The sequence below is a fragment of the Procambarus clarkii genome, chromosome 58 (assembly GCF_040958095.1).
Source record: "Procambarus clarkii isolate CNS0578487 chromosome 58, FALCON_Pclarkii_2.0, whole genome shotgun sequence".
Taxonomy (NCBI): Eukaryota; Metazoa; Arthropoda; class Malacostraca; order Decapoda; family Cambaridae; genus Procambarus; species Procambarus clarkii.
In genome coordinates, this window is record NC_091207.1 from 950,414 (window position 1) to 975,157 (window position 24,744).

Consider the following 24,744-nt stretch of genomic DNA (forward strand, 5'->3'; position numbering starts at 1 on the left):
GTCTATCCAATATCATCCAACTTGGATAGAACATGTTCAAAGTAGCAAAGTAACTTGTGTAAAGAAGAATGAACCTTTTTTTTCAACCTATGCGAGACAAATAATTGAATATGCAGCCCCAGCCTTTTTTCCAACAGAGCTGAGAGTTATGAGTTACATAACTTCTGGAAAACTACTTGAGCAATTGATTGATGGTTGAGAGGTGGGACCAAAGATCTGAATATCAAACCTAGCAAACACAACTAGGTGAATACAACTAGGTGAGAACAAACTTACAAAAACCCACAGTTGTAGATGCAAACTCCATTCATAATTTTAAAAGTTGATATGACAGGAAACCAGGACAGGAGACCAGGAGTCATTGCTTTAAACAACCGGCGGCTATATTGTCAGCGTTCAAAAACTGATGCTCAGTCCTGCAAGTACAAATAGGTGAGTACACAGAAATATGAAACATGTGTGTGTTCCTTCTAGACACAGTTCCTAGTTCAGTTCTAGTTCCTTCTAGATCGGGGATTCCTGGATCGAAACCCGGCCAGGCAGGACTGAAATTATTGGTAGCGTTTCCTATCACCTAATGCCTCTGTTCTCCTAGCAGTAAACAGGTATCCAGGAGTTGTGAGCTTCATGTAGGGTTGCATCCTAGTGAGGGTCAGTCAGGGTGTTCGATCTTGTGAGGTGGGTGTTGGTTAGGTTAGGTTAGGTTAGGTTTGGTTAGGTTAGGTTAGGTTTAGGTTTTTGGTTAGGTTAGGTTAGGTTAGGTTAAGTTTGGTTAGGTTAGGTTAGGTTAGGTTAAGTTTGGTTAGGTTAGGTTAGGTTTGGTTAGGTTAGGTTAGGTTAGGTTAGGTTAGGTTAGGTTTAGGTTAGGTTAGGTTAGGTTAGGTTTGTTAGGTTAGGTTTGGTTAGGTTAGGTTAGGTTAGGTTAGGTTAGTTAGGTTAGGTTAGGTTAGGTTAGGTTAGGTTAGGTTAGTTAGGTTAGGTTAGGTTTAGGTTAGGTTAGGTTAGGTTAGGTTAGTTAGGTTAGGTTACGTTAGTTAGGTTAGGTTAGGTTAAGTTTGGTTAGGTTAGGTTAGGTTAGGTTAGGTTAGGTTAGGTTACGTTAGTTAGGTTAGGTTAGGTTAAGTTTGGTTAGGTTAGGTTAGGTTAAGTTTGGTTAGGTTAGGTTTGGTTAGGTTAGGTTAGGTTTAGGTTAGGTGAGGTTAAGTTTGGTTAGGTTAGGTTAGGTTAAGTTTGGTTAGGTTAGGTTTGGTTAGGTTAGGTTAGGTTAGGTTTAGGTTAGGTTAGGTTAGGTTAGGTTAGGTTAGGTTAGGTTAGTTAGGTTAGGTTAGGTTAGGTTAGGTTTGTTAGGTTAGGTTTGGTTAGGTTTAGGTTAGGTTAGGTTAGTTAGGTTAGGTTTGGTTAGGTTTAGGTTAGGTTAGGTTAGGTTTGTTAGGTTAGGTTTAGGTTAGGTTAGGTTAGGTTAGGTTAGTTAGGTTAGGTTTGGTTAGGTTTAGGTTAGGTTAGGTTAGGTTAGTTAGGTTAGGTTAGGTTAGGTTAGGTTACGTTAGTTAGGTTAGGTTAGGTTTGGTTAGGTTTAGGTTAGGTTAGTTAGGTTAGGTTAGGTTAGATTAGGTTAGGTTAGTTAGGTTAGGTTTGGTTAGGTTAGGTTACGTTACGTTAGTTAGGTTAGGTTAGATTAGTTAGGTTAGGTTAGTTAGGTTAGGTTAGGTTAGGTTAGTTAGGTTAGGTTTGGTTTGGTTAGCTTAGTTAGGTAAGTTAGGTAGATTGGGTTTAGGTGTAGGTTAGGTTAGATTTAGATTAGGTTAAGTTATATTAGGTTTGGTTTTAGATTGTGGTAGGTTATAGGTTAGGGTAGGGTATAGGTTAGGCTAGGTTAAGTTAGGAAATAGGCCAAGAGTTATTGCTATAAACAACCGACGGCTTAAAGGCAGACTCTAAGATTAACGCTCGATCCTCCTGGCACAAATAGGTGAGTACACATATATGTAACATGAATGATGTGTTCCTTCTCGACTCTCAATAAGGGATTCCAGGGTTCGAATCGCGGTCGGGTAGGGCTGTAATTGTTGGTAGCGTTTCCTATCACCCAATGCACCTGTTCACCTAGCAGTAAATAGGTATCCAGGAGTTAGTGAGCTACTAGCATCCTGTTGAGTGAGGGTTAGTTTAACCTTGTGGGGTGGGTGTTGGAGACCACTTTATAATCCTAACATGTATATATAGACTGCCTGACTGCCTGTCCCCCGACTCAAAGAAGTTATATGTATTGACTCAATGAAGCCTAAGAGAACATAATCCAAGGCCTAAGAGTAGTCATTCGTGCTTAGAAGAGGATTGTTTAGGTTTTATAAATAGCGGCGGGTGGCATTTATAAGTGATTTGTGCGAGATCAATGGCATCCAAACATTTCCATGTTGGTGCTATAGTCCACTTTTGGTTGGTTTGTTTGACTATAAGAACTATCATTAATGGAGAATTGGCTGGTATGTGTGAGTATCCTCCGCCGCAGTTACCATTATCATCACTCACTCACTCACTCACAAGTTATTGGTTACCACTTGTATGCAATAACAACGGCCATACTACCACTTAAAGGACACTGCTTCTCGTCCCATTAGCCAAGTTAAGCAACTTTCAATTTGGTTAGTAATTGGATGGGTAACCTGCCTGGTAACACCAACTGCTAGTACTGCTGATGGCATTCATATTTGGACAGTCCCTGTGGATCAGTGGTAAGGCACTCACCTCGCGCTTCTCAAGCGATTTCGCCTGGGTTCATATCCTGGCTGGCAGGGGAAGAGCGGATTGACTAGGCACCAATCCTTAACTTAACGATTCTCTTCACGAAGCAGTGAATGGGTACCTGGTTGTTAAACGGTTTGTCGGGTTGTGTTCCAGGGAAAATTAACAATGAGTTTGTGTGTACTCACCTAATTGTACTCACCTTATTGTGCTTGCGGGGGTTGAGCTCTGGCTCTTTGGTCTGCCTCTCAACCGTCAATCAACAGGAGTACTGGTTCCTGAGCCTATTGGGCTCTATCATATCTACACTTGAAACTGTGTATGGAGTCAGCCTCCACCACATCACTTCCTAATGCATTCCATTTGTCAACTACTCTGACACTAAAAAAGTTCTTTCTAATATCTCTGTGGCTCATTTGGGCACTCAGTTTCCACCTGTGTCCCCTAGTACGTGTGCCCCTTGTTTTAAATAGCCTACCTTTATCTACCCTATCGATTCCCTTGAGAATCTTGAATGTGGTGATCATGTCCCCCTTAACTCTTCTGTCTTCCAACGAAGTGAGGTTTAATTCCCGTAGTCTCTCCTCGTAGCTCATACCTCTTAGCTCGGGTTCTAGTCTGGTGGCAAACCTTTGAACCTTTTCCAGTTTAGTCTTATGCTTGACTAGATGTGGACTCCATGCTGGAGCTGCATACTTGGGGATTGGTCTGACATATGTGGTATATAATGTTCTCAAAGATTCCTTTCAGTGTGTGTGTATTTTATAAGAAAGAGACACATAAACATGTGTGTGAATGAATATGTACACCAATTAATAGTGAATGGGCTGGCATGTGTGAGTATTAATGTATACTATGGGCCACACTCACTGAAATATGTTGTCTGTGTGTGTACATACGTGTAATTGGAGTGACTTATCCACGTGAATTTATCTGTGTGTGTATATATCCAATATGAGTGATCCTTGTCATAATTGTGACAGTTTCTGCAATTTGACTGTCGAGACTGTATGTATGTTTGTATATATGTGTGTGTGTGTGTGTGTGTGTGTGTGTCTGTATATATGTGTGTGTGTGTGTATATATATGTGTGTGTGCGCGCGCGCGCACGAATGTCGCGCTCTGAAATATGTACCTATGATTATTAGAGTATACCATTCGAGAAAAAATGTCTAACTATTTATCGGTCCATTCTCTCTCTCTGTGCCGGCCTTCCTGCTAAAACTTGTCCACTCATTATGCTGTTGAATATCTATCTCCAATGGTCATTTACCATTAATTAATATATTATTAAGCAGATAAAGTCCTTTACAAATATCTTCATCTTTTAAAGCACATATCTTTCTTCTAACATGAATCACTATAACTCATATACTTTCATCAGTTCCAAACACTTTTCTTATTCCTTCCTTAACATCTTTCCTTATATAACCTATCTCCACAAATTAATATCTTAATGATTAACTGGCAACTCCATGCCTTTAACTCAGGCCCCCCCTCTGCAGCTCCCTCGGCCCCCACCCCCTACCAACACCCTACCCCCAACCGAGGCCCAAATATAACTACCCCCATACCACAATTACCAGAGACCACCCCCGCCCCCTCCCCCGACCCCCGCCTAACAGAGAAAATGACCGCCACAACGCTATACTTACCCAGCCGAACCGTTCGTTCGCGTATGTACTATTTATTGTTGAAAAAACTTAGAATAAAACAAACCGGATTTTCATTCCCTAGTAAAACACATATATATATGTATACAAAACGAGGCCTAGATTAGCACATATTAGGTATTGGATTGCTTGTTTACCATTCACAAACTCATTTGGACACACACACACCACACTAAATATTAAATAATACATACCTTTAAACACACACACACACACACACACACACGTCAGTTTGCCTAAATTCTCCAATATTCATTCATGAAACTGCCTCACTGGACTGCAACCTCATCGAATAAGCTGTCATGTATTTCTAACTCTCAACACAAACTCACAACTTCACACGTCAATCATTGCAAATGTTGATAAATAGACACTAACTAACCTTACTACGAGATATAAATACAAGTGCAAAATTTGATTCAGAAGGCAACTCCAGCGTGGCCTAGTCGGATAGAACATGTTCTTAATCCGGATAGACCTGCGTTCGAGCCTGTCGAAACGGTTGCAAGTACAGGGCACAGATTTATCTGTGTGTCCCCTCCTGTAGGAGCATCAGTTTCGATAGATTCTCTGGATAGCTGAAGATTGATTGACTGACCCCTTGGAATGTGGGGAAGGGTTGAAATCCGGGGGCCCACGGACGGATACCTGGATCCACTGACCTCGGGCAGGTCTTTCAATTCACCTGGATTTCAGGTGGGGAGAAGGGAGGCAATTTGGGTCGACACAAATAGCTTCCTGGACCCAAAACCCCAAAGACACCCAGACACACGGAATCAAGACGCACACGGCTGCAGGAGACACAAGGACTCAAGACACACGCGGAATCAAGACACACACGGACTCAAGACACACGCGGACTCAAGACACACACGGAATCAAGACTCGCGGACTCAAGACACACGCGGAATCAAGACACACGCAGACTCAAGACACACGCGGAATCAAGACACACACGGACTCAAGACACACATGGACTCAAGACACAAACGGATTCAAGACACACGCGGACTCAAGACACACACGGAATCAAGACACACACGGACACTGACACGATCCCAAGGTGGAGATAAGGGAGGCAATTTGAGGGGACACAAATGGCATCCTGGACTCAATACCCCAGGGATAATGACATAGACACGGACACGGACACGGATACGGACACTCATAGACTCTAACGGACACGGACACACGGAATCAATACACGGACTCAAGACACACACGGACTCAAGACACACAGAATCAAGACACACATGGACACTGACACGATCCCAAGGTGGAGATAAGGGAGGCAATTTGAGGGGACACAAATGGCATCCTGGACTCAAAACCCCAGGGATAATGGCACGAACACGGACACTAACTAACCTAACCTAAGACTCTGACGGACACGGGAACATACGGAATCAAGACACACGCGGAAACAAGACACACTCAGGAGACACACACGAAATCAAGACACATAAGGAATCAAGGCACAGACCGAATCAAGAAACACAAGGAATCAAGAAACACAAGGAATCAAGACACACACGGAATCAAGAAACACAAGGAATCAAGAAACACAAGGAATCAAGAAACACAAGGAATCAAGACAAACACGAAACCAAGAAACACAAGGAATCAAGAAACACAAGGAATCAAGAAACACAAGGAATCAAGAAACACAAGGAATCAAGACAAACACGAAACCAAGAAACACAAGGAATCAAGAAACACAAGGAATCAAGACACGCACGGAATCAAGACACACACGGAATCAAGACACGCACGGAATCAAGACACACACGGAATCAAGACACGCACGGAATCAAGACACACACGGAATCAAGACACGCACGGAATCAAGAAACACAAGGAATCAAGAAACACACGGAATCAAGAAACACAAGGAATCAAGAAACACAAGGAATCAAGACACAAACAATCAAGACACACACGGAATCAAGACACAAACGGAATCAAGACACACACGGAATCAAGAAACACAAGGAATCAAGAAACACACGGAATCAAGAAACACAAGGAATCAAGACACAAACGGAATCAAGACACACACGGAATCAAGAAACACAAGGAATCAAGGCACAGACGGAATCAAGACACACACGGAATCAAGACACGCACGGAATCAAGAAACACAAGGAATAAAGAAACACACGGAATCAAGAAACACAAGGAATCAAGAAACACAAGGAATCAAGAAACACAAGGAATCAAGACAAACACGGAATCAAGAAACACAAGGAATCAAGAAACACAAGGAATCAAGACACACACGGAATCAAGACACACACGGAATCAAGACACACAAGGAATCAAGAAACAAAAGGAATCAAGAAACACACGGAATCAAGACACACACGGAATTAAGAAACACAAGGAATCAAGACACAAACGGAATCAAGACACACACGGAATCAAGAAACAAAGGAATCAAGAAACACACGGAATCAAGACACACACGGAATCAAGAAACACAAGGAATCAAGACACAACGGAATCAAGACACACGGAATCAAGAAACACAAGAATGCACAACGGAATCAAGACACACACGGAATCAAGACACACACGGAATCAAGAAACACAAGGAATCAAGGCACAGACGGAATCAAGACACACACGGAATCAAGACATACACGGAATCAAGGCACACTCGGAATCAAGAAACACAAGGAATCAAGGCACAGACGGAATCAAGACACACAAGGAATCAAGGCACACGGAATCAAGAACACAAGGAATCAAGACACACACGGAATCAACAAACACAAGGAATCAAGACACAAACGGAATCAAGACACACACGGAATCAAGAAACACAAGGAATCAAGGCACAGACGGAATCAAGACACACACGGAATCAAGACACACACGGAATCAAGACACGCACGGAATCAAGAAACACAAGGAATCAAGACACACACGGAATCAAGAAACACAAGGAATCAAGACACACACGGAATCAAGAAACACAAGGAATCAAAACTCAACTCAAGACACATACACGGACAGAGATAAAAAATTTAAACATCTAAGGAATGTGGCGTTTTTTTGTTTTTTTTTTATCAAAAAAACTGTTTTAAATTTGTCAACGTGAGAACTGCCAGAAGGTCAATCATCGGCTGTCCAGAGAATCTATCGAACCTGATGCTGCTACAGGAGAGGACAATATGTGCCCTGTAATTGCAACCGTTTCGACAGGCTCGAACGCAGGTCTATCCGGATTAAGAATATGTTCTATCCAACTTGGATAGAACATGTTCAAAGTAGCAAAGTAACTTGTGTAAAGAAGAATGAACCTTTTTTTTCAACCTATGCGAGACAAATAATTGAATATGCAGCCCCAGCCTTTTTTCCAACAGAGCTGAGAGTTATGAGTTACATAACTTCTGGAAAACTACTTGAGCAATTGATTGATGGTTGAGAGGTGGGACCAAAGATCTGAATATCAAACCTAGCAAACACAACTAGGTGAATAGAACACAAACTTACAAAAACCCACAGTTGTAGATGCAAACTCCATTCATAATTTTAAAAGTTGATATGACAGGAAACCAGGACAGGAGACCAGGAGTCATTGCTTTAAACAACCGGCGGCTATATTGTCAGCGTTCAAAAACTGATGCTCAGTCCTGCAAGTACAAATAGGTGAGTACACAGAAATATGAAACATGTGTGTGTTCCTTCTAGACACAGTTCCTAGTTCAGTTCTAGTTCCTTCTAGATCGGGGATTCCTGGATCGAAACCCGGCCAGGCAGGACTGAAATTATTGGTAGCGTTTCCTATCACCTAATGCCTCTGTTCTCCTAGCAGTAAACAGGTATCCAGGAGTTGTGAGCTTCATGTAGGGTTGCATCCTAGTGAGGGTCAGTCAGGGTGTTCGATCTTGTGAGGTGGGTGTTGGTTAGGTTAGGTTAGGTTAGGTTTGGTTAGGTTAGGTTAGGTTTAGGTTAAGTTTGGTTAGGTTAGGTTAGGTTAGGTTAGGTTAAGTTTGGTTAGGTTAGGTTAGGTTAGGTTAAGTTTGGTTAGTTAGGTTAGGTTTGGTTAGGTTAGGTTAGGTTAGGTTAGGTTAGGTTAGGTTTAGGTTAGGTTAGGTTAGGTTAGGTTTGTTAGGTTAGGTTTGGTTAGGTTTAGGTTAGGTTAGGTTAGGTTAGTTAGGTTAGGTTAGGTTAGGTTAGGTTAGGTTAGGTTAGGTTAGGTTAGGTTAGGTTAGGTTAGGTTAGGTTAGGTTAGGTTAGGTTAGGTTAGTTAGGTTAGGTTACGTTAGTTAGGTTAGGTTAGTTTTTAGGTTAGGTTAGGTTAGGTTAGGTTAGGTTAGTTACGTTAGTTAGGTTAGGTTAGGTTAAGTTTGGTTAGGTTAGGTTAGGTTAAGTTTGGTTAGGTTAGGTTTGGTTAGGTTAGGTTAGGTTTAGGTTAGGTGAGGTTAAGTTTGGTTAGGTTAGGTTAGGTTAAGTTTGGTTAGGTTAGGTTTGGTTAGGTTAGGTTAGGTTAGGTTTAGGTTAGGTTAGGTTAGGTTAGGTTAGGTTAGGTTAGGTTAGGTTTAGGTTGGTTAGGTTAGGTTTGTTAGGTTAGGTTTGGTTAGGTTTAGGTTAGGTTAGGTTAGTTAGGTTAGGTTTGGTTAGGTTTAGGTTAGGTTAGGTTAGGTTTGTTAGGTTAGGTTTAGGTTAGGTTAGGTTAGGTTAGGTTAGTTAGGTTAGGTTTGGTTAGGTTTAGGTTAGGTGGTTAGGTTAGGTTAGTTAGGTTAGGTTAGGTTAGGTTAGGTTACGTTAGTTAGGTTAGGTTAGGTTTGGTTAGGTTTAGGTTAGGTTAGTTAGGTTAGGTTAGGTTAGATTAGGTTAGGTTAGTTAGGTTAGGTTTGGTTAGGTTAGGTTACGTTACGTTAGGTTAGGTTAGATTAGTTAGGTTAGGTTAGTTAGGTTAGGTTAGGTTAGGTTAGTTAGGTTAGGTTTGGTTTGGTTAGCTTAGTTAGGTAAGTTAGGTAGATTGGGTTTAGGTGTAGGTTAGGTTAGATTTAGATTAGGTTAAGTTATATTAGGTTTGGTTTTAGATTGTGGTAGGTTATAGGTTAGGGTAGGGTATAGGTTAGGCTAGGTTAAGTTAGGAAATAGGCCAAGAGTTATTGCTATAAACAACCGACGGCTTAAAGGCAGACTCTAAGATTAACGCTCGATCCTCCTGGCACAAATAGGTGAGTACACATATATGTAACATGAATGATGTGTTCCTTCTCGACTCTCAATAAGGGATTCCAGGGTTCGAATCGCGGTCGGGTAGGGCTGTAATTGTTGGTAGCGTTTCCTATCACCCAATGCACCTGTTCACCTAGCAGTAAATAGGTATCCAGGAGTTAGTGAGCTACTAGCATCCTGTTGAGTGAGGGTTAGTTTAACCTTGTGGGGTGGGTGTTGGAGACCACTTTATAATCCTAACATGTATATATAGACTGCCTGACTGCCTGTCCCCCGACTCAAAGAAGTTATATGTATTGACTCAATGAAGCCTAAGAGAACATAATCCAAGGCCTAAGAGTAGTCATTCGTGCTTAGAAGAGGATTGTTTAGGTTTTATAAATAGCGGCGGGTGGCATTTATAAGTGATTTGTGCGAGATCAATGGCATCCAAACATTTCCATGTTGGTGCTATAGTCCACTTTTGGTTGGTTTGTTTGACTATAAGAACTATCATTAATGGAGAATTGGCTGGTATGTGTGAGTATCCTCCGCCGCAGTTACCATTATCATCACTCACTCACTCACAAGTTATTGGTTACCACTTGTATGCAATAACAACGGCCATACTACCACTTAAAGGACACTGCTTCTCGTCCCATTAGCCAAGTTAAGCAACTTTCAATTTGGTTAGTAATTGGATGGGTAACCTGCCTGGTAACACCAACTGCTAGTACTGCTGATGGCATTCATATTTGGACAGTCCCTGTGGATCAGTGGTAAGGCACTCACCTCGCGCTTCTCAAGCGATTTCGCCTGGGTTCATATCCTGGCTGGCAGGGGAAGAGCGGATTGACTAGGCACCAATCCTTAACTTAACGATTCTCTTCACGAAGCAGTGAATGGGTACCTGGTTGTTAAACGGTTTGTCGGGTTGTGTTCCAGGGAAAATTAACAATGAGTTTGTGTGTACTCACCTAATTGTACTCACCTTATTGTGCTTGCGGGGGTTGAGCTCTGGCTCTTTGGTCTGCCTCTCAACCGTCAATCAACAGGAGTACTGGTTCCTGAGCCTATTGGGCTCTATCATATCTACACTTGAAACTGTGTATGGAGTCAGCCTCCACCACATCACTTCCTAATGCATTCCATTTGTCAACTACTCTGACACTAAAAAAGTTCTTTCTAATATCTCTGTGGCTCATTTGGGCACTCAGTTTCCACCTGTGTCCCCTAGTACGTGTGCCCCTTGTTTTAAATAGCCTACCTTTATCTACCCTATCGATTCCCTTGAGAATCTTGAATGTGGTGATCATGTCCCCCTTAACTCTTCTGTCTTCCAACGAAGTGAGGTTTAATTCCCGTAGTCTCTCCTCGTAGCTCATACCTCTTAGCTCGGGTTCTAGTCTGGTGGCAAACCTTTGAACCTTTTCCAGTTTAGTCTTATGCTTGACTAGATGTGGACTCCATGCTGGAGCTGCATACTTGGGGATTGGTCTGACATATGTGGTATATAATGTTCTCAAAGATTCCTTTCAGTGTGTGTGTATTTTATAAGAAAGAGACACATAAACATGTGTGTGAATGAATATGTACACCAATTAATAGTGAATGGGCTGGCATGTGTGAGTATTAATGTATACTATGGGCCACACTCACTGAAATATGTTGTCTGTGTGTGTACATACGTGTAATTGGAGTGACTTATCCACGTGAATTTATCTGTGTGTGTATATATCCAATATGAGTGATCCTTGTCATAATTGTGACAGTTTCTGCAATTTGACTGTCGAGACTGTATGTATGTTTGTATATATGTGTGTGTGTGTGTGTGTGTGTGTCTGTATATATGTGTGTGTGTGTGTATATATATATGTGTGTGTGCGCGCGCGCGCACGAATGTCGCGCTCTGAAATATGTACCTATGATTATTAGAGTATACCATTCGAGAAAAAATGTCTAACTATTTATCGGTCCATTCTCTCTCTCTGTGCCGGCCTTCCTGCTAAAACTTGTCCACTCATTATGCTGTTGAATATCTATCTCCAATGGTCATTTACCATTAATTAATATATTATTAAGCAGATAAAGTCCTTTACAAATATCTTCATCTTTTAAAGCACATATCTTTCTTCTAACATGAATCACTATAACTCATATACTTTCATCAGTTCCAAACACTTTTCTTATTCCTTCCTTAACATCTTTCCTTATATAACCTATCTCCACAAATTAATATCTTAATGATTAACTGGCAACTCCATGCCTTTAACTCAGGCCCCCCCTCTGCAGCTCCCTCGGCCCCCACCCCCCTACCAACACCCTACCCCCCAACCGAGGCCCAAATATAACTACCCCCATACCACAATTACCAGAGACCACCCCCGCCCCCTCCCCCGACCCCCGCCTAACAGAGAAAATGACCGCCACAACGCTATACTTACCCAGCCGAACCGTTCGTTCGCGTATGTACTATTTATTGTTGAAAAAACTTAGAATAAAACAAACCGGATTTTCATTCCCTAGTAAAACACATATATATATGTATACAAAACGAGGCCTAGATTAGCACATATTAGGTATTGGATTGCTTGTTTACCATTCACAAACTCATTTGGACACACACACACCACACTAAATATTAAATAATACATACCTTTAAACACACACACACACACACACACACACACGTCAGTTTGCCTAAATTCTCCAATATTCATTCATGAAACTGCCTCACTGGACTGCAACCTCATCGAATAAGCTGTCATGTATTTCTAACTCTCAACACAAACTCACAACTTCACACGTCAATCATTGCAAATGTTGATAAATAGACACTAACTAACCTTACTACGAGATATAAATACAAGTGCAAAATTTGATTCAGAAGGCAACTCCAGCGTGGCCTAGTCGGATAGAACATGTTCTTAATCCGGATAGACCTGCGTTCGAGCCTGTCGAAACGGTTGCAAGTACAGGGCACAGATTTATCTGTGTGTCCCCTCCTGTAGGAGCATCAGTTTCGATAGATTCTCTGGATAGCTGAAGATTGATTGACTGACCCCTTGGAATGTGGGGAAGGGTTGAAATCCGGGGGCCCACGGACGGATACCTGGATCCACTGACCTCGGGCAGGTCTTTCAATTCACCTGGATTTCAGGTGGGGAGAAGGGAGGCAATTTGGGTCGACACAAATAGCTTCCTGGACCCAAAACCCCAAAGACACCCAGACACACGGAATCAAGACGCACACGGCTGCAGGAGACACAAGGACTCAAGACACACGCGGAATCAAGACACACACGGACTCAAGACACACGCGGACTCAAGACACACACGGAATCAAGACTCGCGGACTCAAGACACACGCGGAATCAAGACACACGCAGACTCAAGACACACGCGGAATCAAGACACACACGGACTCAAGACACACATGGACTCAAGACACAAACGGATTCAAGACACACGCGGACTCAAGACACACACGGAATCAAGACACACACGGACACTGACACGATCCCAAGGTGGAGATAAGGGAGGCAATTTGAGGGGACACAAATGGCATCCTGGACTCAATACCCCAGGGATAATGACATAGACACGGACACGGACACGGATACGGACACTCATAGACTCTAACGGACACGGACACACGGAATCAATACACGGACTCAAGACACACACGGACTCAAGACACACAGAATCAAGACACACATGGACACTGACACGATCCCAAGGTGGAGATAAGGGAGGCAATTTGAGGGGACACAAATGGCATCCTGGACTCAAAACCCCAGGGATAATGGCACGAACACGGACACTAACTAACCTAACCTAAGACTCTGACGGACACGGGAACATACGGAATCAAGACACACGCGGAAACAAGACACACTCAGGAGACACACACGAAATCAAGACACATAAGGAATCAAGGCACAGACCGAATCAAGAAACACAAGGAATCAAGAAACACAAGGAATCAAGACACACACGGAATCAAGAAACACAAGGAATCAAGAAACACAAGGAATCAAGAAACACAAGGAATCAAGACAAACACGAAACCAAGAAACACAAGGAATCAAGAAACACAAGGAATCAAGAAACACAAGGAATCAAGAAACACAAGGAATCAAGACAAACACGAAACCAAGAAACACAAGGAATCAAGAAACACAAGGAATCAAGACACGCACGGAATCAAGACACACACGGAATCAAGACACGCACGGAATCAAGACACACACGGAATCAAGACACGCACGGAATCAAGACACACGGAATCAAGACACGCACGGAATCAAGAAACACAAGGAATCAAGAAACACACGGAATCAAGAAACACAAGGAATCAAGAAACACAAGGAATCAAGACACAAACGGAATCAAGACACACACGGAATCAAGACACAAACGGAATCAAGACACACACGGAATCAAGAAACACAAGGAATCAAGAAACACACGGAATCAAGAAACACAAGGAATCAAGACACAAACGGAATCAAGACACACACGGAATCAAGAAACACAAGGAATCAAGGCACAGACGGAATCAAGACACACACGGAATCAAGACACGCACGGAATCAAGAAACACAAGGAATAAAGAAACACACGGAATCAAGAAACACAAGGAATCAAGAAACACAAGGAATCAAGAAACACAAGGAATCAAGACAAACACGGAATCAAGAAACACAAGGAATCAAGAAACACAAGGAATCAAGACACACACGGAATCAAGACACACACGGAATCAAGACACACAAGGAATCAAGAAACAAAAGGAATCAAGAAACACACGGAATCAAGACACACACGGAATTAAGAAACACAAGGAATCAAGACACAAACGGAATCAAGACACACACGGAATCAAGAAACAAAGGAATCAAGAAACACACGGAATCAAGACACACACGGAATCAAGAAACACAAGGAATCAAGGCACAACGGAATCAAGACACACACGGAATCAAGAAACACGGAATCACAGACGGAATCAAGACACACACGGAATCAAGGCACACACGGAATCAAGAAACACAAGGAATCAAGGCACAGACGGAATCAAGACACACACGGAATCAAGACATACGGAATCAAGGCACACTCGGAATCAAGAAACACAAGGAATCAAGGCACAGACGGAATCAAGACACACAAGGAATCAAGGCACATACGGAATCAAGAAACACAAGGAATCAAGACACACACGGAATCAACAAACACAAGGAATCAAGACACAAACGGAATCAAGACACACACGGAATCAAGAAACACAAGGAATCAAGGCACAGACGGAATCAAGACACACACGGAATCAAGACACACACGGAATCAAGACACGCACGGAATCAAGAAACACAAGGAATCAAGACACACACGGAATCAAGAAACACAAGGAATCAAGACACACACGGAATCAAGAAACACAAGGAATCAAAACTCAACTCAAGACACATACACGGACAGAGATAAAAAATTTAAACATCTAAGGAATGTGGCGTTTTTTTGTTTTTTTTTTATCAAAAAAACTGTTTTAAATTTGTCAACGTGAGAACTGCCAGAAGGTCAATCATCGGCTGTCCAGAGAATCTATCGAACCTGATGCTGCTACAGGAGAGGACAATATGTGCCCTGTAATTGCAACCGTTTCGACAGGCTCGAACGCAGGTCTATCCGGATTAAGAATATGTTCTATCCAACTTGGATAGAACATGTTCAAAGTAGCAAAGTAACTTGTGTAAAGAAGAATGAACCTTTTTTTTCAACCTATGCGAGACAAATAATTGAATATGCAGCCCCAGCCTTTTTTCCAACAGAGCTGAGAGTTATGAGTTACATAACTTCTGGAAAACTACTTGAGCAATTGATTGATGGTTGAGAGGTGGGACCAAAGATCTGAATATCAAACCTAGCAAACACAACTAGGTGAATACAACTAGGTGAGAACAAACTTACAAAAACCCACAGTTGTAGATGCAAACTCCATTCATAATTTTAAAAGTTGATATGACAGGAAACCAGGACAGGAGACCAGGAGTCATTGCTTTAAACAACCGGCGGCTATATTGTCAGCGTTCAAAAACTGATGCTCAGTCCTGCAAGTACAAATAGGTGAGTACACAGAAATATGAAACATGTGTGTGTTCCTTCTAGACACAGTTCCTAGTTCAGTTCTAGTTCCTTCTAGATCGGGGATTCCTGGATCGAAACCCGGCCAGGCAGGACTGAAATTATTGGTAGCGTTTCCTATCACCTAATGCCTCTGTTCTCCTAGCAGTAAACAGGTATCCAGGAGTTGTGAGCTTCATGTAGGGTTGCATCCTAGTGAGGGTCAGTCAGGGTGTTCGATCTTGTGAGGTGGGTGTTGGTTAGGTTAGGTTAGGTTAGGTTTGGTTAGGTTAGGTTAGGTTTAGGTTAAGTTTGGTTAGGTTAGGTTAGGTTAGGTTAAGTTTGGTTAGGTTAGGTTAGGTTAGGTTAAGTTTGGTTAGGTTAGGTTTGGTTAGGTTAGGTTAGGTTAGGTTAGGTTAGGTTAGGTTTAGGTTAGGTTAGGTTAGGTTTGTTAGGTTAGGTTTGGTTAGGTTTAGGTTAGGTTAGGTTAGGTTAGTTAGGTAGTTAGGTTAGGTTAGTTAGGTTAGGTTAGGTTAGTTAGGTTAGGTTAGGTTAGGTTAGGTTAGGTTAGGTTAGTTAGTTAGGTTAGGTTACGTTAGTTAGGTTAGGTTAGGTTAAGTTTGGTTAGGTTAGGTTAGGTTAGGTTAGGTTAGGTTAGGTTACGTTAGTTAGGTTAGGTTAGGTTAAGTTTGGTTAGGTTAGGTTAGGTTAAGTTTGGTTAGGTTAGGTTTGGTTAGGTTAGGTTAGGTTTAGGTTAGGTGAGGTTAAGTTTGGTTAGGTTAGGTTAGGTTAAGTTTGGTTAGGTTAGGTTTGGTTAGGTTAGGTTAGGTTAGGTTTAGGTTAGGTTAGGTTAGGTTAGGTTAGGTTAGGTTAGGTTAGGTTAGGTTAGGTTAGGTTAGGTTTGTTAGGTTAGGTTTGGTTAGGTTTAGGTTAGGTTAGGTTAGTTAGGTTAGGTTTGGTTAGGTTTAGGTTAGGTTAGGTTAGGTTTGTTAGGTTAGGTTTAGGTTAGGTTAGGTTAGGTTAGGTTAGGTTAGTTAGGTTAGGTTTGGTTAGGTTTAGGTTAGGTTAGGTTAGGTTAGTTAGGTTAGGTTAGGTTAGGTTAGGTTACGTTAGTTAGGTTAGGTTAGGTTTGGTTAGGTTTAGGTTAGGTTAGTTAGGTTAGGTTAGGTTAGATTAGGTTAGGTTAGTTAGGTTAGGTTTGGTTAGGTTAGGTTACGTTACGTTAGTTAGGTTAGGTTAGATTAGTTAGGTTAGGTTAGTTAGGTTAGGTTAGGTTAGGTTAGTTAGGTTAGGTTTGGTTTGGTTAGCTTAGTTAGGTAAGTTAGGTAGATTGGGTTTAGGTGTAGGTTAGGTTAGATTTAGATTAGGTTAAGTTATATTAGGTTTGGTTTTAGATTGTGGTAGGTTATAGGTTAGGGTAGGGTATAGGTTAGGCTAGGTTAAGTTAGGAAATAGGCCAAGAGTTATTGCTATAAACAACCGACGGCTTAAAGGCAGACTCTAAGATTAACGCTCGATCCTCCTGGCACAAATAGGTGAGTACACATATATGTAACATGAATGATGTGTTCCTTCTCGACTCTCAATAAGGGATTCCAGGGTTCGAATCGCGGTCGGGTAGGGCTGTAATTGTTGGTAGCGTTTCCTATCACCCAATGCACCTGTTCACCTAGCAGTAAATAGGTATCCAGGAGTTAGTGAGCTACTAGCATCCTGTTGAGTGAGGGTTAGTTTAACCTTGTGGGGTGGGTGTTGGAGACCACTTTATAATCCTAACATGTATATATAGACTGCCTGACTGCCTGTCCCCCGACTCAAAGAAGTTATATGTATTGACTCAATGAAGCCTAAGAGAACATAATCCAAGGCCTAAGAGTAGTCATTCGTGCTTAGAAGAGGATTGTTTAGGTTTTATAAATAGCGGCGGGTGGCATTTATAAGTGATTTGTGCGAGATCAATGGCATCCAAACATTTCCATGTTGGTGCTATAGTCCACTTTTGGTTGGTTTGTTTGACTATAAGAACTATCATTAATGGAGAATTGGCTGGTATGTGTGAGTATCCTCCGCCGCAGTTACCATTATCATCACTCACTCACTCACAAGTTATTGGTTACCACTTGTATGCAATAACAACGGCCATACTACCACTTAAAGGACACTGCTTCTCGTCCCATTAGCCAAGTTAAGCAACTTTCAATTTGGTTAGTAATTGGATGGGTAACCTGCCTGGTAACACCAACTGCTAGTACTGCTGATGGCATTCATATTTGGACAGTCCCTGTGGATCAGTGGTAAGGCACTCACCTCGCGCTTCTCAAGCGATTTCGCCTGGGTTCATATCCTGGCTGGCAGGGGAAGAGCGGATTGACTAGGCACCAATCCTTAACTTAACGATTCTCTTCACGAAGCAGTGAATGGGTACCTGGTTGTTAAACGGTTTGTCGGGTTGTGTTCCAGGGAAAATTAACAATGAGTTTGTGTGTACTCACCTAATTGTACTCACCTTATTGTGCTTGCGGGGGTTGAGCTCTGGCTCTTTGGTCTGCCTCTCAACCGTCAATCAACAGGAGTACTGGTTCCTGAGCCTATTGGGCTCTATCATATCTACACTTGAAACTGTGTATGGAGTCAGCCTCCACCACATCACTTCCTAATGCATTCCATTTGTCAACTACTCTGACACTAAAAAAGTTCTTTCTAATATCTCTGTGGCTCATTTGGGCACTCAGTTTCCACCTGTGTCCCCTAGTACGTGTGCCCCTTGTTTTAAATAGCCTACCTTTATCTACCCTATCGATTCCCTTGAGAATCTTGAATGTGGTGATCATGTCCCCCTTAACTCTTCTGTCTTCCAACGAAGTGAGGTTTAATTCCCGTAGTCTCTCCTCGTAGCTCATACCTCTTAGCTCGGGTTCTAGTCTGGTGGCAAACCTTTGAACCTTTTCCAGTTTAGTCTTATGCTTGACTAGATGTGGACTCCATGCTGGAGCTGCATACTTGGGGATTGGTCTGACATATGTGGTATATAATGTTCTCAAAGATTCCTTTCAGTGTGTGTGTATTTTATAAGAAAGAGACACATAAACATGTGTGTGAATGAATATGTACACCAATTAATAGTGAATGGGCTGGCATGTGTGAGTATTAATGTATACTATGGGCCACACTCACTGAAATATGTTGTCTGTGTGTGTACATACGTGTAATTGGAGTGACTTATCCACGTGAATTTATCTGTGTGTGTATATATCCAATATGAGTGATCCTTGTCATAATTGTGACAGTTTCTGCAATTTGACTGTCGAGACTGTATGTATGTTTGTATATATGTGTGTGTGTGTGTGTGTGTGTGTGTGTCTGTATATATGTGTGTGTGTGTGTATATATATATGTGTGTGTGCGCGCGCGCGCACGAATGTCGCGCTCTGAAATATGTACCTATGATTATTAGAGTATACCATTCGAGAAAAAATGTCTAACTATTTATCGGTCCATTCTCTCTCTCTGTGCCGGCCTTCCTGCTAAAACTTGTCCACTCATTATGCTGTTGAATATCTATCTCCAATGGTCATTTACCATTAATTAATATATTATTAAGCAGATAAAGTCCTTTACAAATATCTTCATCTTTTAAAGCACATATCTTTCTTCTAACATGAATCACTATAACTCATATACTTTCATCAGTTCCAAACACTTTTCTTATTCCTTCCTTAACATCTTTCCTTATATAACCTATCTCCACAAATTAATATCTTAATGATTAACTGGCAACTCCATGCCTTTAACTCAGGCCCCCCCTCTGCAGCTCCCTCGGCCCCCACCCCCCTACCAACACCCTACCCCCCAACCGAGGCCCAAATATAACTACCCCCATACCACAATTACCAGAGACCACCCCCGCCCCCTCCCCCGACCCCCGCCTAACAGAGAAAATGACCGCCACAACGCTATACTTACCCAGCCGAACCGTTCGTTCGCGTATGTACTATTTATTGTTGAAAAAACTTAGAATAAAACAAACCGGATTTTCATTCCCTAGTAAAACACATATATATATGTATACAAAACGAGGCCTAGATTAGCACATATTAGGTATTGGATTGCTTGTTTACCATTCACAAACTCATTTGGACACACACACACCACACTAAATATTAAATAATACATACCTTTAACACACACACACACACACACACACACACGTCAGTTTGCCTAAATTCTCCAATATTCATTCATGAAACTGCCTCACTGGACTGCAACCTCATCGAATAAGCTGTCATGTATTTCTAACTCTCAACACAAACTCACAACTTCACACGTCAATCATTGCAAATGTTGATAAATAGACACTAACTAACCTTACTACGAGATATAAATACAAGTGCAAAATTTGATTCAGAAGGCAACTCCAGCGTGGCCTAGTCGGATAGAACATGTTCTTAATCCGGATAGACCTGCGTTCGAGCCTGTCGAAACGGTTGCAAGTACAGGGCACAGATTTATCTGTGTGTCCCCTCCTGTAGGAGCATCAGTTTCGATAGATTCTCTGGATAGCTGAAGATTGATTGACTGACCCCTTGGAATGTGGGGAAGGGTTGAAATCCGGGGGCCCACGGACGGATACCTGGATCCACTGACCTCGGGCAGGTCTTTCAATTCACCTGGATTTCAGGTGGGGAGAAGGGAGGCAATTTGGGTCGACACAAATAGCTTCCTGGACCCAAAACCCCAAAGACACCCAGACACACGGAATCAAGACGCACACGGCTGCAGGAGACACAAGGACTCAAGACACACGCGGAATCAAGACACACACGGACTCAAGACACACGCGGACTCAAGACACACACGGAATCAAGACTCGCGGACTCAAGACACACGCGGAATCAAGACACACGCAGACTCAAGACACACGCGGAATCAAGACACACACGGACTCAAGACACACATGGACTCAAGACACAAACGGATTCAAGACACACGCGGACTCAAGACACACACGGAATCAAGACACACACGGACACTGACACGATCCCAAGGTGGAGATAAGGGAGGCAATTTGAGGGGACACAAATGGCATCCTGGACTCAATACCCCAGGGATAATGACATAGACACGGACACGGACACGGATACGGACACTCATAGACTCTAACGGACACGGACACACGGAATCAATACACGGACTCAAGACACACACGGACTCAAGACACACAGAATCAAGACACACATGGACACTGACACGATCCCAAGGTGGAGATAAGGGAGGCAATTTGAGGGGACACAAATGGCATCCTGGACTCAAAACCCCAGGGATAATGGCACGAACACGGACACTAACTAACCTAACCTAAGACTCTGACGGACACGGGAACATACGGAATCAAGACACACGCGGAAACAAGACACACTCAGGAGACACACACGAAATCAAGACACATAAGGAATCAAGGCACAGACCGAATCAAGAAACACAAGGAATCAAGAAACACAAGGAATCAAGACACACACGGAATCAAGAAACACAAGGAATCAAGAAACACAAGGAATCAAGAAACACAAGGAATCAAGACAAACACGAAACCAAGAAACACAAGGAATCAAGAAACACAAGGAATCAAGAAACACAAGGAATCAAGAAACACAAGGAATCAAGACAAACACGAAACCAAGAAACACAAGGAATCAAGAAACACAAGGAATCAAGACACGCACGGAATCAAGACACACACGGAATCAAGACACGCACGGAATCAAGACACACACGGAATCAAGACACGCACGGAATCAAGACACACACGGAATCAAGACACGCACGGAATCAAGAAACACAAGGAATCAAGAAACACACGGAATCAAGAAACACAAGGAATCAAGAAACACAAGGAATCAAGACACAAACGAATCAAGACACACACGGAATCAAGACACAAACGGAATCAAGACACACACGGAATCAAGAAACACAAGGAATCAAGAAACACACGGAATCAAGAAACACAAGGAATCAAGACACAAACGGAATCAAGACACACACGGAATCAAGAAACACAAGGAATCAAGGCACAGACGGAATCAAGACACACACGGAATCAAGACACGCACGGAATCAAGAAACACAAGGAATAAAGAAACACACGGAATCAAGAAACACAAGGAATCAAGAAACACAAGGAATCAAGAAACACAAGGAATCAAGACAAACACGGAATCAAGAAACACAAGGAATCAAGAAACACAAGGAATCAAGACACACACGGAATCAAGACACACACGGAATCAAGACACACAAGGAATCAAGAAACAAAAGGAATCAAGAAACACACGGAATCAAGACACACACGGAATTAAGAAACACAAGGAATCAAGACACAAACGGAATCAAGACACACACGGAATCAAGAAACAAGGAATCAAGAAACACACGGAATCAAGACACACACGGAATCAAGAACACAAGGAATCAAGACACAAACGGAATCAAGACACACACGGAATCAAGACACAAGGAATGCACAGACGGAATCAAGACACACACGGAATCAAGACACACACGGAATCAAGAAACACAAGGAATCAAGGCACAGACGGAATCAAGACACACACGGAATCAAGACATACACGGAATCAAGGCACACTCGGAATCAAGAAACACAAGGAATCAAGGCACACGGAATCAAGACACACAAGGAATCAAGGCACATACGGAATCAAGAAACACAAGGAATCAAGACACACACGGAATCAACAAACACAAGGAATCAAGACACAAACGGAATCAAGACACACACGGAATCAAGAAACACAAGGAATCAAGGCACAGACGGAATCAAGACACACACGGAATCAAGACACACACGGAATCAAGACACGCACGGAATCAAGAAACACAAGGAATCAAGACACACACGGAATCAAGAAACACAAGGAATCAAGACACACACGGAATCAAGAAACACAAGGAATCAAAACTCAACTCAAGACACATACACGGACAGAGATAAAAAATTTAAACATCTAAGGAATGTGGCGTTTTTTTGTTTTTTTTTATCAAAAAAACTGTTTTAAATTTGTCAACGTGAGAACTGCCAGAAGGTCAATCATCGGCTGTCCAGAGAATCTATCGAACCTGATGCTGCTACAGGAGAGGACAATATGTGCCCTGTAATTGCAACCGTTTCGACAGGCTCGAACGCAGGTCTATCCGGATTAAGAATATGTTCTATCCAACTTGGATAGAACATGTTCAAAGTAGCAAAGTAACTTGTGTAAAGAAGAATGAACCTTTTTTTTCAACCTATGCGAGACAAATAATTGAATATGCAGCCCCAGCCTTTTTTCCAACAGAGCTGAGAGTTATGAGTTACATAACTTCTGGAAAACTACTTGAGCAATTGATTGATGGTTGAGAGGTGGGACCAAAGATCTGAATATCAAACCTAGCAAACACAACTAGGTGAGAACAAACTTACAAAAACCCACAGTTGTAGATGCAAACTCCATTCATAATTTTAAAAGTTGATATGACAGGAAACCAGGACAGGAGACCAGGAGTCATTGCTTTAAACAACCGGCGGCTATATTGTCAGCGTTCAAAAACTGATGCTCAGTCCTGCAAGTACAAATAGGTGAGTACACAGAAATATGAAACATGTGTGTGTTCCTTCTAGACACAGTTCCTAGTTCAGTTCTAGTTCCTTCTAGATCGGGGATTCCTGGATCGAAACCCGGCCAGGCAGGACTGAAATTATTGGTAGCGTTTCCTATCACCTAATGCCTCTGTTCTCCTAGCAGTAAACAGGTATCCAGGAGTTGTGAGCTTCATGTAGGGTTGCATCCTAGTGAGGGTCAGTCAGGGTGTTCGATCTTGTGAGGTGGGTGTTGGTTAGGTTAGGTTAGGTTAGGTTTGGTTAGGTTAGGTTAGGTTTAGGTTAAGTTTGGTTAGGTTAGGTTAGGTTAGGTTAGGTTAAGTTTGGTTAGGTTAGGTTAGGTTAGGTTAAGTTTGGTTAGGTTAGGTTAGGTTTGGTTAGGTTAGGTTAGGTTAGGTTAGGTTAGGTTAGGTTTAGGTTAGGTTAGGTTAGGTTAGGTTTGTTAGGTTAGGTTTGGTTAGGTTTAGGTTAGGTTAGGTTAGGTTAGTTAGGTTAGGTTAGGTTAGGTTAGGTTAGGTTAGGTTAGGTTAGGTTAGTTAGGTTAGGTTAGGTTTAGGTTAGGTTAGGTTAGGTTAGGTTAGGTTAGTTAGGTTAGGTTACGTTAGTTAGGTTAGGTTAGGTTAAGTTTGGTTAGGTTAGGTTAGGTTAGGTTAGGTTACGGTTAGTTAGGTTAGGTTAGGTTAAGTTTGGTTAGGTTAGGTTAGGTTAAGTTTGGTTAGGTTAGGTTTGGTTAGGTTAGGTTAGGTTTAGGTTAGGTGAGGTTAAGTTTGGTTAGGTTAGGTTAGGTTAAGTTTGGTTAGGTTAGGTTTGGTTAGGTTAGGTTAGGTTAGGTTTAGGTTAGGTTAGGTTAGGTTAGGTTAGGTTAGGTTAGGTTAGGTTAGGTTAGGTTAGGTTAGGTTTGTTAGGTTAGGTTTGGTTAGGTTTAGGTTAGGTTAGGTTAGTTAGGTTAGGTTTGGTTAGGTTTAGGTTAGGTTAGGTTAGGTTTGTTAGGTTAGGTTTAGGTTAGGTTAGGTTAGGTTAGGTTAGTTAGTTAGGTTTGGTTAGGTTAGGTTAGGTTAGGTTAGGTTAGTTAGGTTGGTTAGGTTAGGTTAGGTTACGTTAGTTAGGTTAGGTTAGGTTTGGTTAGGTTTAGGTTAGGTTAGTTAGGTTAGGTTAGGTTAGATTAGGTTAGGTTAGTTAGGTTAGGTTTGGTTAGGTTAGGTTACGTTACGTTAGTTAGGTTAGGTTAGATTAGTTAGGTTAGGTTAGTTAGGTTAGGTTAGGTTAGGTTAGTTAGGTTAGGTTTGGTTTGGTTAGCTTAGTTAGGTAAGTTAGGTAGATTGGGTTTAGGTGTAGGTTAGGTTAGATTTAGATTAGGTTAAGTTATATTAGGTT